This window comes from Sus scrofa, chromosome 7 (assembly GCF_054392235.1).
Source record: "Sus scrofa isolate SSC_HxYL_T2T_F1_AM1 chromosome 7, Sscrofa_HxYL_maternal_Yorkshire_Landrace_v2.0, whole genome shotgun sequence".
In the NCBI taxonomy this organism is placed as follows: domain Eukaryota; kingdom Metazoa; phylum Chordata; class Mammalia; order Artiodactyla; family Suidae; genus Sus; species Sus scrofa.
In genome coordinates, this window is record NC_139389.1 from 94,035,153 (window position 1) to 94,050,087 (window position 14,935).

A 14,935-nucleotide genomic window follows, 5' to 3' on the forward strand; every position below is an offset into this window, starting at 1 on the left:
ACATTCAATAGTTACTTCAAGCAGTAGCCAGCTGTATGACATTAATGAATCGCTCAACCTCTCTAGGCTTTGATTTCTTTGTCTTTACAAAAAAAAAAAACAGAAGATAGAGTTAAATTTATTCCTTTATTTTTCCACAAAATAACAGAAATCTTAATGATAATAAATTTTATAATTTTCATTTGCATCCATAGTTCAAAGACCCTTGCCTAAAGACTGAGCCATGCGTGATTGAAACAGAAAACTCAGGAGAAGGAATATTTCATTTTGTACTGTCACCAAAGTAATCTCACTAGAAACCATTATTAATGATTCCCCTGTGTAAGACAGCAACTGCTGGCTTAAATTCAGATGGATGTCTATAGCTAATGTAAAATTTTCAGCATCATTTCACTTAAATTCAAAATTCAAATTCAACAAACACTCATTGTGCCAGGAGCTATTCCACACGAAGATAATAAAACAATGACCCTGTCCTAAAGAAGCTGACAACATAGTTAAGTCATTTTCTCCCAGTAGGTTTCCAACCTAGAATCATTTCCACTTACATAAAAGGAGAGACTACAAAGACCAAGAAATGCTAAAATAAAATAACAAAGTTTCCAAACTAACCTCAAAATTGAGCCTCACTTTCAGAAGTTACTTGTGTATTTTTCCTAATATTTAATATATTTTGCATATATTATAAAGAATGGTCTTAAGAGATTTAGGCTACGTGTGTTATGTGTGTATAATCTTACTGATACCTGTACTAATTTAAGTATCAAAATTAACTATTCATTTAATAATGCTTGAGTCAAAGTTTCAAAATTAACAAAGTATCATTGACATCAGAACTGTAACATGTTATAAAATACAATTACTTAATTTTAAAAGTTAACTCCGTATAATTAACTAATACACCAATTAAGCAACATGTAATTAAGTTATAGTCCTTGCCACTTAGTCATTTAATCATAAAAGTGAAGCATATTTTTATAAACAAATGAAATAAATATGAAATCTATTAATTAAATGTGTGGTTGGAGCTAAGAATAAATATTAAGAATAAAATTATTTCCATAATCTGTGTCATCAGAAAACAGGTCTTATGATCCAGTGCACAATTATTATATTAGAGCAGTCGGTATAGAGCATGGCTTGGTACCTTACTTTGAATGTTGGCTCTGCCACATACCAGCAACTTAACTTAACCTTTCTAAGTGTGTTTCTTCATCCATAAAATGAAGACAGTAACAGTACATACTTTATTCTGTTGTCTTCAGAATTAAATGAGATAATGCATGGATAATTTTTACCATAACGCTAGTTATGTGACCTAGAAAATCCTAGGCATGCTTATTAGCTAGTTGATTTGAGAAATGGTCATCTCCATGCATTACTTGATATTAAATCAGAATTCTGGGACACCTTGTGTATGTACACCTAGCTCTATTCTATGATTGGTGGGGAAATTTTAAGAATGGAAGTGGGAGCATTAAGTTAGTAAAAAATTCCAGAGTCCTCTCCTCCAAAAAATCATCACTTTCTGCTCAGGGGTATCAGGGTATTGTTACTGAGCTTCTCTCAGTCCTCTAGTAAACCACTTCAACAAACTTGGTCTGGTGACTGTGAGCTCACATTTCCAAAGGAGAACGTATGTACATCGGTCCTTTGAGGGAGACAATGACAAAACAGTGCTCTGGCTAATGTCAAGACAAGAAAATCTGTTGGAAGGCGATTAGGAACCTGGGATATTTTTGGGAGGGCTATACAACCAGGTTTGGGAGCAGGGAAGAACAGATGTAGCTATGGACAGTGGAAGCAGACCCACAAGGACCACCCTTGTTGCAGGAATCACCTGGCCAGAGGCAGCGTCTGGGAAGGCAGAAATCTTACCCCTTTTTTCCATCTGTTTGCAAGACTGGGACACACACTCAAGCCTGTCTGTACCAGGACAGAGAAAAGAAAGATCTGTCCCTTTGGAGTTCTCTGGTAGGATATCAGTCCCAGAACACTGCACAAGGTGGGTGGCTGAGGAGTGTGAATGGTTTCTAGACAACTTCAGAACATGTGGCAGTCAGGGTCAAGTACATGAAGAATCCCCAGAGCTTCATGAAGCCAAAATAGACTGGTATCAATGTTACTGGGGGCGGGGGGGGGGAGCCAGCATAAGCACCCACTCAGTGAGTTTTAGCAATCACAAGATTTTGAAGGTTTCACATAGGGAGAAGGTGCATAAAACCAGAAGATAATTATAAACTAGAAGAGCTCTAACATGCTTTAGGATTGAATAATGCCACGTCTGTGAAAAGCCTTCATAAAACAAAGCCCCCCATGAGGATGCAAAGTGAGAGCAGTGCCAGCAAATACCTGTTAGAAAAACAGATGCCATATCCACCTACAATTGGTGGGAGACAAGATGTTCTCTTTCCTCACCCATTATTCTCTTATCTACTAGCTCTTTTTCCTTTTAACAATAGCACATTTTAATCACAGCAAACGTAGAATTTTAGGACATTTTGAGAATTTTTTTTAATTTTAAGAGATTTTCTTCAAAAAGCAAATAAATGTACCTTCAAGTTATGCTAAATACAAGCCCTACCTCATAACTATTCATAAAGTAGTTCTCCTACGGGTTTAATTGGCAACATTCAAGTATTGCGAAGGAAAAAAACAAAAAAACAAAAAACAAAAAAAACTCCTAAGACTGGCAAATGTGTTCTAATGTAGACTGTCTCAGATGCAGTAATCAAAGAGGAATTCAGGAGAATGTCCTGATATCAGGATTAGAAGGACTAGTTTGTTTGCATCTGTTAAATTTAAGGTGCTTAACTTTTCATCACAGAGACTGTGGAATTTCCAGGAGATGTTTTATTCTCAGTTCCTTTGTCTGCAAAATGAAACCATCACAGAAATATTTCCAAGGAAATCCCGGTGGAGATCTTTATAGACAGAGAGGTAATTGCATAGATAGAATGAATTGGCTCTGAGTCTTCCTACCTGTAGGAAGGCAAATAATATTCTGATGATACTAAAGTCAGCAAATCTGAGTTTGAGATGTAAAAGCCACAGAGTAATATATATGCATAATGGTGAAAAAGCAAGCAAAGAAGAAAAAGAGAGAGAAAGCAAGTTAACGTCTACCTTTTAATGCAAGGCTCGAAAAACTGTACATTTTTCTAAATATTAAAGAGTCTAAATTATGCCAGAGTTTTATAAAATGGAGACCAAACAATTATATTCATTTCTTAGAAATATCTTTTGAGAAGTTCCTGCTGTGGCTTAACAGGATTAGCGTGTCTCTGCAGCGCCAGGAGGTGAGTTTGATTCCTAGCCCAGCACAGTGGGTTAAAGGCTCCAACATTGCTGCAGCTGTGGCATATGTTCCAACTGCAGCTCAGATCTGATCCCTGGCCTGGAAACTCCACATGCTGCAGGCAGCCAAAAAACAAACAAACAAACAAAAAAGGAAATAAATATCTTTTGATATACAGTACTTATATTTTGATGAAGTAATTAACTTTTTTACAGTTAATTTTTATCTTTTTTAAAAATGCCTTTATACTCGGAAATATTTGCCTATCCCCTATTTTTAAAGATAGTCTCTTTTTTCTGAAATTTCATACTTTTTGCTTTCCACAATCTTTCTGGAATTATTGTCTGTATATGATATAACAGTTATATTTTTCACTTGGATACCCAATTGGTTCCAGAACCATTTATGGAAAATACTTTCCTTTTTCTCATAAATTGTTTTATATCTTTGTGGACAATTAACTGACTTCATACATATGGGACTATTTCTGGACTTTAATTTGTCCCATTGGTTTGTCCCACACAACACTGTTTTTTTTTCTTTCTTTCTTTTTTTTTTGGTCTTTTGTCTTTTTAGGGCTGCAGCATATGGAGGTTCCCAGGCTAGGGTCTAATCAGAGCTATAGCCTCCGGCCTACACCAAAGCCACAGCAACACCAGATCTGAGCCACATCTGCGACCTACACCAAAGCTCACACCAACACCAGATCCTTAACCCACTGAGCGAGGCCAGGGATCAAACCCCACAACCTCATGGTTCCTAGTCGGATTCATTTCCACTGTGCCACTACGGGAACTCCCTTGTCATATAAATTTTAGAATCAGTATGTCAAATTCTTTTAAAAAAAAAAAAAAAGTCTGGAACAGAGCTAGCATATCAGCTCTAAACAGTCTACCTTTAGACTTTTCCTTGAGGGGGAAATAAAATGTATCTTATTTAAGGCACTCTCATTTTGAATATCTTTCAATGAAAAGCAAATTTAATCCTAACTGGTAAAAGCTGATATTGGCTCTGATGGACCATTTACCAGGCCCTGGACCAATTGCCATGGGCAGGAATTATGATGGAGACAGCTCCCCCAGAGCCCCCAAGAACCAACTGTGGAGAAGAGATGGCTCTCTGGGGATTTCAGAGTGTGGGTTAGAGCTAGAAGCTGCTAGAAGGGTGAGGGGTGTGTAGCACAGTGTATACCTACCATCTCACCAACACAACCCCCAAACCAAATAGGCTGGAGGATACGGATGTCTTGATTTGTTTTGTTTGATCCCATCTCTCTTTTCTTTTCTGTTCTATTTTTTTTACTTTGCCATTTTATTTATTTATGTATTTGTTATTGAAGTATAGCTGATTTACAATGTTGTGCCAATTTCTGCTATACCGCAAAGCAACATCACACATATACTTAAAATGTGGTTCTATCACGAGCTATCAAGTAGCTTATACACTTTGAAATACAAACAGTAGCACCCAGAGCAAAGTATGTAGACGACCCATAACCACGTGGTGATCCCAGAGATTGCCGAAGAATTAGGCAAGCCAGCTGAGCTATTGTTAAGGACAAGCTATGGCACCCACTAAATGAGAATGCTTCTGAAGGTGTTTTGTTTCTGCGTTTCTTTGCCTATTTTGACTTGATTCGTACTAACCAAACAACGAGTTTAAATAAAATCAAGAGGGATTTATTTTCAGATTGAGAAGTCACTATTGGAATCTTAACTAAAAAAGCAAGTGCTGATAGGATGGCCTCTGCCAGATATTTTCTGAAAACCCAGATGAAGTTAGGAAACATGGATGTGGCAGATGCACAAAGCCCAAAGCAAAACCCAGGCCAGTCTCCCTATTAATGCCTGACAACACCGCATGAACATTATAATTGGAATGTGCTGTTGAGAGATGACTCAAGTAATCCAGCTGGCAGAAGATCTAAATTCCTTGGAAATGCCTTCCAGCCTGGGTTGAACTCTTTCCTAGGAGCTAGCCGGCAGATCTTCACGGTGTACAGCTGCAGAAGGAGGACGGGAGATGTCGCCAGCCTATGAACAGCAAGGCTGCCTCAGAAGTCAGATGGACATTCGGCTATACAGTCTAAGGATTGCACCCTCTCCTTTCTCCTTTCCCCACCTCTGATTCCATCATCACAAAGAGTGCCTTCCCAAGTATAAGAGACAGAAAGAAACTTGGAGATCAGTAGAACACCAATGCCCTCACCTTCAGATGTAGAAGTTTGTAAATAAGCTCCCTGGAAATTTTTGCAAGTGTATGATAACTTCTGTGCTCTTGAACAACAACAAAATCTTCTTGTGTGGTGTTTATCTTGTTTCTTTCCCGTGGATTTTTTGTTTCTTCTTCTAGTAAAATCACCCACCCTAAAGCCCTCCCTATGTTTCAACCAACCAAATGTCATGAGCCTTAAAACAAGTGAAAGACCAAAAAAGAATTTCCAGTGTTGCAGTGTGTGAAATATATGATTGTATGTTTGACTTAAAGCAATTAATCTGAAGCATTACCATCAAACTGATGATACTGTTTTAACTAAAAACCTGTCTGTAGGACTGTGCCAGATCATTAACAAATGAAGTCAAATGGACAAGATTCCAGACTTTAAACCATAATCCCATGCAGGTTGCTTTAGGTCAAGAGCAGAGTATTCTTCATAAGCATCAACCATCATTTTGCCATGAATCTCAGGTGCAGATAGATGATCTGTGAGGAGAAAAACCGATAGTGAGGGCCAGGTCAGGGTCCCTCTTGGAAAATTGGACAGTTTCATCCACTTGGTATCCTCTCTGCCTTCACATGGCCCATGTCACCCTGTAACATGGCATTCTTAGCGCCCTAGAGACTATCCTTTATTTATGAGCCCACAATCAAGTTCATATCCCACCACTAGCAAGGGAACAGGAGTTTATGGAATACCATTTTGCAGTCCATCTGCTTTCCTTCTTTTTTTTATTGTATTTGCTTCTAATTGATTTTACTTTGCAATATAGTGCATATTTTCGTTAACCCCTTTGAAAACTTTATGGAGCAAGTTACGATTTTTTATTATATTGTCATATTAATGTGTGTGCATATAAATTTAGAAGTATTAGCAAAAGAGAATAGGTTTTGGATTCATACCTTCCTGCTTTAAGTGTCTCTTCTGCCACTTAGTGTCTCTGTGACCTAGGATCAGTTATTTACCTGAGATTCATTTCCTCCATTTGTAAATTAGAAGCAAGAACATCTACCTCAAAAAAGTTGTCAAGACTGAATTTAGCATAGGTAAAATACCTTGCATATTCCCTGGCACCAATATTCCCTGCATATCATTAGATAAACTTATTTATGAAGCAAGTTATCTGCATAATATTTAGGATGAGTCTGTATTCTAAACAGGGCTGAGTACAAACAAGAAAAACAAAAAACAAGTGGAACTATATCAAACTGAAAAGCTTCTGCCCAACAAAAGAAACAACAAAATGGAGTTCCCATCATGGCTCAGTGGTTAACGAATCAGACTAGGAACCATGAGGTTGCAGGTTCGGTCCCTGCCCTTGCTCAGTGGGTTAAGGATCTGGCATTGCCATGAGCTGTGGTGTAGGTTGCAGACGCGGCTCGGATCCCGCGTTGCTGTGGCTCTGGCGTAGGCCTGTGGCTACAGCTCCGATTCAACCCCTAGCCTGGGAACCTCCATATGCCGCGGGAGCAGCCCAAGAAATCGCAAAAAAAAAAAAAGAAAAGAAAAGAAAAGAAAAGAAAAAAATAGAAACAACAAAACGAAAAGGCAACCTATGAAATGGGAGAAAATATTTACAAACCATGTATCTGATAAAGGGTTAACATTCAAAATATATAAAGAATTCATACAACAAAATAACAACAACAAAAAAGAAACCCCACAAATAATCCCATGTAAAAATGGACAGAGGAACTGAATTGACATTTTTCCAAAGAGACCCAAATAGCTAACAGATACATGAAGATACTTAACATCACTAATCATCAGGGAGAGGTGCACATGTTAGAATGGCTATTATCAAGAAGACAAGAGACAGCAAGTGATTGTGAGGATGTGGAGAAAAGGGAAATCTTGTACACTGTTGGTAAGAATATAAATTTGTTCAGCCACAATGCAAGCCAGTATGAAAGTCTCTCAGAGAGTTAAAAATACAACGAGCAGTCTAGCCAGCAATTCCACTTTGGGGTAATTACCTGAAGAAAATGAAAACACTAAGTCAAAAAGACACATGTACCCCTATGTTCATTGCAATATTGTATGCAGTAGCCAAGACATGGAAACAATCTAAGTATTCACTAATAGATGAATGGATAAAGAAGATGTGGCATATGTGCATACAATGGAATATTACTCAGCTATTAAAAAAGATGAAATCTTTACATTTGTGACAATATGGGTGAACTTAAAGGATGCTATGCTACATGAAATAAATCAAATGGAGAAAGATAAACACTGTATGATTCCACTTATCTGTGGAATCTGAAAAACAAAACAAACAAACAAAACAAAATCAGACTCATAGATACAGTAAACAAATTAGTGGTTGCCAGAAGGGAGGGAGATGGGAGGATGGGGAGAAGGGAAGATAGGTAAACGGGATTAAGAGGCACAAACTTCCAATTCCAAAATAAGTTTCAAAAGTCACAGGAATGTAATATACAGCATCAGGAATTTAATCAATAACATGGTAATTGGAGTTCCCATCATGGCTCAGTGGTCAACGAATCTGACTAGGAACCATGAGGTTGTGGGTTCATCCCTGGCCTCACTCAGTGAGTTAAGGATCTGCCATTGCCGTGAGCTGTGGTGTGGGTCACAGATGCGGCTTGGATCCCGCATGGCTATGGCTCTGGAGTAGGCCGACAACTACAGCTCCAATTAGACCCCTAACCTAGGAACCTCCATATGCTGCGGGTGCAGCCCTAGAAAAGATAAAAAGACAAAATAATAATAATAATGTTGTAATAACTTCGTATGGTGATAGACGGTAACTAGACTTATTGTGGTGATTATTTCATAATGCAAAAAAAAAATTTGAATCACAGGAGTTCCTGTTGTGGCTCAGCGGAAATGAACCCAACTAGTATCCGTGAAGATGCAGGTTCAATCGCCGTCCTGGCTCAGTGGGTTAACCATCTTGCACTGCTCAGAGTTGTGGCATAGGTCGCAGATGCTGCCTGGATCTGGAGTTGCTGTGGCTGTGGTGTAGGCCAGCTCCAATTTGACCTCTAGCCTGGAAAATTCCATATGGCTAAGGTGCAGGCCTAAAAAAAAAAAAAAAAAAGAAAAAGAAAAAAAATTTGAATCACTATGTTTTACACCTGAAACTGATATAACATCGTATGTCAATTATAATTCAAAAAAAGTTAAAAATAGAACTGCTATACAACCCAGCAATCCTACTTCTAGGTATATGTCCAAAGGAAATGAAATTAGGATCTCAAAGAGATGTATGCCCTCCCGTGTTTATTGTGACATTATTCACAATAGCCAAGATATGGAAACAACCTAGGTGTCCCCTAACAGATAAATGGATAAAGTTATGAGATATACATGTATATGCATACCTATTTCCATTATATATTTATATGTTTTTATATGTATTAATATTATTCAGCCATGAGAAAGAAGGAAATCCTGCCATTTGTGACAACATGGATAGACATTTTAGGTCTTGTGCTAACTGAGATAAATCAGACAGCAAAGGACAAATCCTGTATAATCTCACCTGCATGTAGAATCCAAAGAAAGCCTAACTTACAGTGACAGAGAGAAGTCTGGAGGTAACCAGGGCCTGGGGATGAGAGAACTGGGGAGATGTTGGCTAAAGGGTACAAATTACTTGCAATTCAAAGATGAATAAGTTCTGCAGATCTAATCTGATGATAGTTAACAATACTGTATTATATACTTCAAAGTTGCTAAGAGAGTAGACCTTAAATGTCCTCTCTACAATAAAGGGATTATAACTACGTGAAGTAATAAAAAGGTGAGAGCTAAAGCTATAGGGGCAATCATATTGCAATATATAAGTGTATCAAATCAACATGTCATACACTATAATTTACACAATGTTTTATGTCAAGTATACGTCAGCTTAAAAATAACTGATTGAGTGATTGATTAATAGGATTGAGCATTTCCTACCAAGTTAAGTTGAATCCAACAATGTCAATAATGCCTGCTTCCCCTGTCCCAATGCAAAAGTATCAGCTACATCTATGCCTAAGTTCTCATATTATTACTGGATGGGCAGGAAATAAAAGAAACAGAGGTCAAGGAGACTCCCTGAATTAATCTTTAAGTGAATATCCAACAATTCACTTACGCCAACAGGGATAGCACTATGACTGGCTCTCTATTTGCAAGTTCACTGGCCAATGTCAGCCTCAGCATCAATTGGGAACTTGTGAGAAGTGCTGATCAGAATCTCACAATGTGAGGTTATCTTGAAAAATCAAAAACTGGGATAAAACTGAATCTGCATTTGCACAAGGCCATACTTAGCAGGAGTCAAATAGAACCTTGCTCCAATTTGCCATAGTCCCCACCACTCCCAATTACATGACCTGCTCTCTATTATTATCCATCTATAGTCCTCACAAGTCCCCTGTGGGTAATTGGTTTGACCAATCTTGATCTTGCTCAACTCCACCACCCCTCCCTCCATTCAGAAAAGTAAACAGTGTCAGAGAGTTTAAGCAAATTCAGTTTGCAATTTAGAAACAGAGTAATGTATAATATACATGATAGCTATCATTACAACATTAGTCATTAAAAGAAAAAATAATTTGGGCTCTGATGCTAACTTTGAGATGCTTTCTGTATTATGATTCTGCATCTTTTTCCCTTATGACTATCATTGATGTTCATTTTTATCAGATTCCTCCCATATTAGAATGCTATTTGGAAAAGGGAGATACAATGTAATTTGCTGAATTTCACAGGGAACAATCAAAAAAGCCAACAATTTTGCTCTTAGATTGACTGCATTTTGTCTTCATATTACATATTCAGAGTGTCTCATTTCTAACAAATACCATGAAATTACACTTGTAAATGGCGTTCTTGTGTCTGTGCAGGAGGATATTTCTAATATATTTGTAATGTGGATATTTAAAGTCTCCCAGGTGATTCCATTTGCAACCAGTTTTAGGAAACACTGATTTGAGCAGCCCCAACATAATCCAATTATCCTCTCTCTGGCACTCCTGACAGATTACACGGTCATTTTTTTTTTAAACTGACCTTAAACTGATCTAATTATTAGAAAGTCCTTTTTTAAAGACCTGAAGTCCACCATCTGCAATATCTGTTTTCTACCTATTTCCCTTTGAAACCTCTTTGGAGACATTTTGCATATCCCACCCAATAATTTTTCAACTGATCCCTTTTTAAATTTATTATTTATTAAATTATAGTGGATTTACAATATTGTGCCAATTTCTACCATATAGCAAAGTGATTCAGTCTACATATATATACATTCCTTTTGTTATATTCAAGCTGATCTTTGCTTTCCTTCGGAACTGAGATCTATCATGACCATCATCCTTAGGAGTAATAATGAGATCTGTCTTTTATGAAAATCTAATACTGCATCAGGTAAAGAACTAGGAAGTTTGGATCCCTTCTCTAATATCCGCAATAAGCCAGAAAACGGGATTCCATCACCCATTCTTCAATTGGCAAAGCCAGAACAGGGACCAAGACTGTCCTGCTAGTAAAAATTTTACTGGCCTGGAATCATTTGGTGGCCAGATCTGGGTGCAATATATATATATATTTTTAATTGGGAGCTTCCTGGTCTAGAACACTGTATTTTCAGGTTTAAAGTTAATAATAAAGTATTGCATAATTTGGTGTGAACCCAGCCTCACATGTGACTGGTTGGAAGTCGAAACTTGGAAGATGCCAGCAGCTTGCTAAACGCATAATCCTTTGCACATATCCAACTGAAGATGCAGGTATTGGAAGATTGGTTTGTTAGGTCCCTAAACACAAGACAAGAATCCTGACAGAACAGGGATAAGGACAGCCAATTATTCACTGGTGAGAAGCCTTCATGAAAGGCTGGGTTGGAGTTCCCGTCGTGGCGCAGTGGTTAACGAATCCAACTAGGAACCATGAGGTTGCGGGTTCGGTCCCTGCCCTTGCTCAGTGGGTTAATGATCCCGCATTGGCGTGAGCTTTGATGTAGGTCACAGATCCAGCTCGGATCCCAAGTTGCTGTGGCTGTGGTGTAGGCTGGCAGCTACAGCTCCAATTCGACCCCTAGCCTGGGAACCTCCATATGCCGCGGGAGCGGCCCAAAGAAATAGCAAAAAAAGACAATAAATAAATAAATAATAATAATAAAAAAGAAAGGCTGGGTAACAGACACCACACACGAATTTTGACCATTAAAATGTGGGCTATATTTGGGAACTTAAAAAAAAAAAAAAAAGGGGGGTGGGGGAAGGGAAAATAGCCTAGATTGTTTGGTTTCAGTTTTGATTTTGTTAGTCCCTGTTCTCCCTGTATTCCTCCTCCATCTTCATTTTAAAAATAATGACTAAATGCAATTCTAATTTCAAAAAGAACATAGCCTATAATTCTACTGAGTACCCCTCACAGAATAAGAACAAGATGTAGTTCTACAAGGCATGTTCAACTAACCTTCATCTTCTCTTTGCATCTTACAGAGAGGTGTCATGGGACCTTATGTGCTTGGAGTATTGTGTGTCTCTTTGTCAATGTAGTGATGAGTTAACTTCAGAGACCTCATAGATTTCTGCTAGGATCTTATTTTATGGTACTGCATCTTTGGAGACTGATTTTATTGGAAGTGCTTTTGTGAGATATGACTTTTCATTATTTAGAGAATGGGATCAACCCTGTTGAACATTTACCTTTCATTGTAGATATTATTTCAAATTCCATCCAATGACTGTTTCAAGAGAAAATTAAATGTGAACTCCAATTTATGTTTTTATTTTTACAAAGCTTACACAAATTGATTCCTTTTTAATTGAAAGTTACTGGGTTTGATTATGCAACCTTCATATGAATAACAAAGTCAGTTTGCAATCATTTCATTTAGTTCATGTTTTGTGACTCTGCCATTTTTAAATTAATTCACCTTCTAATAAAAATAATTCCTAATGTTGAGAAAATACAGACAAGTAGAGAGAAGCTTTATTAAGATCGTCTGTATTAAAACTAAATCCTTTTTTTCTCATTAAAGAAGATACAGTCAATTTAATTAATTCACATTAATCCCTAGTTGACATTAAATTCATCTAAAAATATACACTTATATAGATTATTAACACTAAGGCATAAAAATGTTTAAAATGTTTGATATATAGAAGAAATACATTTCTAGAGATTCAAGTGGTTACATTTTAAAATGTTCCATAGATGAATCAAACTTTTGAGGCCATTGTTTCAATTTATTAAATAGTTTGGATTTAGAAAAATAAAAATTCAGAAAAGTATCCTTCCTAAAGAAAAAAACTAGAAAAATTTTTCTAGGACATTGATTCCTTATAAATTAACTTAAAGTGATCACAGCATAAAAACTGAGCCCCAAATTATCTTTATACTCACATCATTCAAATTTGTATTTTGAAAGACAGCTCCATTTTGTGAAATTTTCTCCTGATTTACTCCTTTTCTAGAAAAGGGGAATTATTATAAGACAATCAACATTCACCTGCAGCATTTAAAATCATTCTAGATTGTAAAGCTATTTTAAAACCTCTTTAGGTGTGGACTTATTTTAATTGAACTTTTAGAACTGAGCTCTCGTTATAAGTACTAGACGTCACGCAGCATATTTTTATTCTGGCGTTATCAGTCTGTTTTCAGGTCACTTGACAAAGAGTGTCTTCATGTATGTGAACACTAATTTCAAATTAAGTTCTCATCCCAAGTCCATGAGACCAGCCTTCTCAAAGTTTAACTTCAATTCATCAGCTCCTTTATATAGGACTCAAATCTTCCACCAGGCCAAGACAAGCCAAGCAAAATAACTGTCCTTCCAAAGTACACTGACTTAAAGAACTGAACTTTCACATCAAACAACAACAACAAGAAATAGACTTGTCGTATTTTATCCAGCTTTTCAATTTAATGATAAGTGCTAGACCTAATTAATAGCCTAAAAGATGCCAATTTTCTTTATTTACCTTTTTTGTCTCGATAAACATTAGTGTGCTTGAATGGACACCTCTGTTTTCCTTGGGATTTTAAAGCTTCCTTTCATGTGTGTGAAAAATGGCTAAATATGTCAGGGTTTATCAAACAGAGCCTTGCTTTTTTGGCTGGTCCCTTTCGCCTTATCTAGCAAACACATTACCCTCTCCATCAAAATGTGGCAGTGCAAACATTGCAGTAGGCCCGCACACATAACCAGAGCTACCTTTAAACAGCCTCCAGACTCTTTAAACTCAGCTAGAAAGCTGATTAGTTCCCAGATCTTAGGCATTATCTTATTTTTGATAGCCGTGCTATGAAAAGGCAATAAAGAAAAAGCTGTCTAATAGGAAGGCAAGTTAAAGTGTCTGCTTACTTAAGAGCTGCACTTAAAAGGAAGGCTAAAAAAGAGAACTGTGTAAACTAGTTTAACTATTTGCAAATCTCAAAGGGAGCAATGTTTTAAAAAAAGAATGTATGTATGAGTTAAAGGAAAACCATGATATTCGCTTAAATCTCATCCTTCATGTTCAGGAAACCACAGATCACCTTGGTGTGTTTTCCTTTCTGGGGATATTCTACTATCTTTGCTTAGTGTTTTTTAGGCAACTCTGAAGCTGCTTTTAGTCCAAATTTGAGAAAGTCATAGGATCCTTCTAGACCTACAGTACAATTATGAAAAAAATATACAGGAATTTATGTTTATTCCACTAGAGTTATCTTTCCCTGATCTAAAAGAGTGAATTCATTAAAATGTTAAAAAAAATCTGAAGCTAAGTTTAAATCTCTGCGATTCACTTTTTAAAAAATCAAATAGATCAATGACATGATATTTAAGGGGACATGTTTTAACAGATGAGCAAAGTACATGGCTGCTTTGGGGGACTCTTAATCTCACCCAAAGTCCCGCTGCCAGAACTTCATGGATTTTTGGTGTATGATCAGGGTGGAAACAGACTGTCTTATGCCGTGGAGCAGGTTGAAAAGAAAGGATGTGAGTAGGACCTAGAATGCTGGTTTAAAGAGATGAGGGGTGTGGTTCAGAGTGGCAAGGTCAATATTAACACGTGTAAGAAAATACCAGCTTCTGTCTGGCCTTGTTTGCTTGATTTAGTTGGGGAGCGACATAAAATGAAAATGATTCATATCTGTGGTTCTGCGATCTAATTGCTACAAAAGCAAGTCCTGTTCCATACTCTTGTGGAGTGACTTAAAGAGAACGGGGTGGGCGGGGGGGGGGTGCTGTTCTGGCCTTTCAAGCGCTCTGGTTTCACTTTACCTCTGAGCTCAAGTTACCCTCTGAAGTGGCAACCGATCAGCTCAAAAACGAGAAGATATTCCATAGTCCGGGTAATGCTGATGCTCTTCCCAATTGACCGTAGTTTTGTCTAAATTTCAAAAGTCAACATGCCCACAAATCCAATCGCCCCAAATTTAATTTTAATTCCATTCATTCT